This window comes from Pectinophora gossypiella, chromosome 5, assembly GCF_024362695.1.
Source record: "Pectinophora gossypiella chromosome 5, ilPecGoss1.1, whole genome shotgun sequence".
NCBI lineage: Eukaryota > Metazoa > Arthropoda > Insecta > Lepidoptera > Gelechiidae > Pectinophora > Pectinophora gossypiella.
The window spans coordinates 17,211,343-17,215,562 of NC_065408.1; positions in this window are offsets into that span (position 1 = coordinate 17,211,343).

A 4,220-nucleotide genomic window follows, 5' to 3' on the forward strand; every position below is an offset into this window, starting at 1 on the left:
GGCGAAAATCTTTCAGAAGCATTAAAAGCTGCAAAAGCAGTCAATAAATCCGGTTCAGACCTTAAAATTCCAACTAAAACTCCCAAGAAAAACCAACCTCAAGCGTCAAAGCCGCAGACGTCAAAAAACTGGAAACAGCCGGCGCAAAGTCGCCGGCAGCAAACGCAGCAGAGGAGCCGAGAGACGACCTCTCAGCGCGGGCAGCACACCGCCTCGTCGAAGAGATCGCCGCCTCCGTCGAAGACGACCCGCCGCCGGTAGACACGGTAAGATACGCCGGTCAACTAGCTCTATTTTCTAAACAATGGGCTCGTATTACAAACGACCGAACAATCATTGATTGGATAAATGGATACAAAATAAGGTTTTCAAAACCAGTTGTCCAAAACCATGTACCTGATCCACCTACGTATAATAAATCTGAAATACAACATTTCGAGATCGCCATACGCGATTTACTTAATATTGGCGCTATTTCTGAATGTGAAGCGCACGAAGACCAGTTTTTATCTGGTATATTTTTGCGGCCTAAACCCAATGGCAAGTTTCGGTTCATATTGAACTTAAAAAATCTGAACAAATTTATTGAAACAGATCACTTCAAGCTTGAAGATCTCCGCACAGCGATCAAACTATTAACTAGAGATTGCTTCATGTGTACAATGGATTTAAAAGACGCCTACTTTTTAGTTAAAATACATGAAGATTCGAAAAAATACTTAAGGTTCCGTTGGGCTGGGAAGATTTTTGAATTTAATGTCTTGCCATTCGGTTTAAACACCGCGCCGTATGTCTTCACTAAAATTATGAAGCCAGTGTCCAAATTATTGCGACTTTGCGGCTATTTGTCCACAATTTATCTTGATGACTTATTTTTACTAGGCCAGTCCTATGATGAATGTCTTGACAACATAACCACTTCAGAGAAGTTATTATTAGCACTGGGTTTTAAAATAAATCTTGAGAAAAGCATTTTAACCCCTGCCACGACATGTAAGTTTCTAGGCTACATAATTAATTCTCATTCCATGACTATCAGCTTACCAGCGGACAAGCAGATGAACATAACAAAGGAGGTTGAGGAGTTTACACGTATCAGACGTTGCAAGATTAGGCGCTTTGCTCGCCTGCTCGGACTACTGATTTCAGCGTGTCCAGCAGTAGAGTACGGGCTGCTATACACAAAGGAACTGGAACGGTGCAAGTTCCTCAATCTCAAAGCCGATGACGACTATGAGAGGTTGATGAATATTCCTAGTTCGCTGCTGCCAGACCTTCAATGGTGGCTGCGAGCATTGGCGAGACCGTCACACAGAATTAGAGACGACTCTTATGCTCTAGAAATCTATTCTGACGCCTCAACGACGGGATGGGGCGCAGCCTGTAACGGACAGACGGCTAGTGGCCAGTGGTCGCAGGCCGAACGACAGCAGCACATCAATGTCTTAGAACTCTTGGCTGCTTTCTTCGCGATAAAAGTTTTTGCCAAAACTTACTCCAATTGCCAAATATTACTACGGATTGACAATTCGACCGCCATCGCATACATCAATCGAATGGGTGGGATTCAGTTTCCACACCTCACCAATATCAGTAGAAGTATTTGGCAATGGTGCGAGTTTAGAAAAATATTCATATTCGCTTGCTATATAAAATCAAGCGACAATCAAATTGCAGATGCCGAGTCTAGACGGAATCACCCTGACATCGAATGGGAGCTCTCGGACTCCGCATACAACACCATTGTTGAAAGGTTCGGTGAACCCAATATTGACCTATTTGCCAGCAGGTTAAATAAGAAATGTAATACATACGTGTCGTGGCATAGGGATCCCGATGCATACACAGTCAATGCATTCACCATAACGTGGACAAGTTATTTTTTCTATGCCTTTCCTCCCTTCGCTATTATTTTGAAAACTCTTAGAAAAATAATACTGGACAAAGCGACAGGTATCGTGGTTGTGCCCGCTTGGCCGACACAACCATGGTATCCTGTCTTTAGGAAACTATTAATATCAGACTGCGTAACCTTCGCCCCCAATGACCATGCGTTAATTTCTCATTCCAGCCACGAGAACATCCATCGCAACCTTACCCTGGTGGCAGGGATATTATCAGGGCAGCGCTGCTGCAACGAAAGGTTCCGCAATCTTCAATAGAAATAATGTTGGCCTCTATTTCGCGTACGTCATTTAAACAGTACGATACTTATTTTAGGAAATGGTACGATTATTGTACTCAGAATTGTATTAATGTGTACGAGGCGCCACTTCCTAAAATTATTGAGTTTTTGACAACAATTTTTCACAGCGGCGCACAGTACGGTTCGTTAAATAGCTGTAGATCAGCTTTAGCATTAATATTAGGTTGTGCAATCGCGGAAGATGACCGCGTTAAAAGATTTTTTAAAGGAGCATTTAGGCTCCGGCCACCGGCGCCAAAATATGACGTTACTTGGGACTGTAATCAAGTCCTTACAATGCTAGCCTCCTGGTACGCTAACGAAGAACTTCCGCTAGAAAAACTTTCTAGGAAGTGTTGTACCTTACTTGCCCTTGTTACAGCACATAGAGTGCAAACTTTATCCATGATTGACATAAAGAATATCGAAATCTTACCCACGCAAATTAGAATTAAAATTCCAGAATTAATAAAAACTTCCCGGATTGGAACCAAGCAACCAGTTTTGCATTTACCCTTCTTTCAGGAAAAAATTGAGATTTGCCCCGCAAACACTATAATTTCTTACTTGAATAAAACATCACCCATACGTAAATCTAGTAGACTTTTTGTAAGCTTCAAAAAGCCCCATAAAGCAGTAACAACTCAAACATTGAGTCGGTGGATTAAGACCACACTCAAAGATGCAGGAATTGACGTCTCTATCTTCACAGCTCATAGCACCCGCCACGCCTCAACGTCCCGCGCTCTACAACAAGGGGTAAGCGTTGACCAGATACGACAGACTGCTGGCTGGAGTAACAACTCCGCCACGTTCGCAAGGTTTTACAACCGGCACATTGTGAGCACGGACGATGGGGCGCTGGCGAGGGCTATTGTTAATCTATGAAACTTTTTTTTTCATAATGTCATCATTTAATAACGAATTGCATAATTATATAGGAAAATTCTTGTACTTGTAAACGTATAAGTTGCTAAGTAATTGCCGAAATAAACAATAAGTTGATTCAGATACAAAAAAGGTTTATTTTATTAAACTTATTTTCTTAACAACAAAATGTGATGTTCCCAAAACACTCTCAAGGTCTACATGTGTGAATATTCTTACTTTATCCTAGGTACCAATCTCGAGGACGAAGCATGAAGTATAATTAATGATTAAACGAACTTACCTAAGTGAAGTTCTATCACAATTATACGAATGCTTCGTCCGAAGAGATTGGTACCACCCACCCTCCCTGGATACCCAGCCGGAAGGTTTGGAAACATCAAATCTCAGGGAAATCACTCCAAACGAATGACGACCGCCCGACGCGACGATCGAGCCAGCGGCATGGAGAGAGAAATACCCTCAAACAAATTATAAAAATGTGGAAATGTAAACAACATTCCACCCTCTCAACTAAGTGCATCAGAGTGGTAGAAACTAGGCGTTACTACATGTGTGAATATTCTTACTTTATCCTAGGTACCAATCTCTTCGGACGAAGCATTCGTATAATTGTGATAGAACTTCACTTAGGTAAGTTCGTTTAATCATTAATTATAACATACCTAATTATTATTAAACTATTACAACTTTCCTTATGATAATAATGTACTTAAGAGTATTTGATAATAGCAAAGAGTATTGCTTTCTTTTTTTAATAAAAAATATCTTTCACAGAACAAATTAAAGAGCAGGCGAACATTGTGTCTTATAAGGAAGTCAAAGAAACGGCCTTTGATAGTCAAGAACGGGGAATGCTACAACGACAAGACTGTGGATCTCAAATCATGATGATTATGATTCAAACCTCACTATAATAAAGATATCGAAAAAACATTAACATTGATAATGCGTCTCAACTCCACTAATGTCCTTTATAATGTATCGTCACATTAATTGATAGCCAATTGATTTACATTCGCGCAATTGATGCAACATGCGGCCATCATTGTATGCACGTGTTAATATAGGACGGTGTAATTGCTGTCAACACTTTCGAGGATTGATCGTCTATTAGGGGGTCTGATCAATTTCCCATATGGGCCAA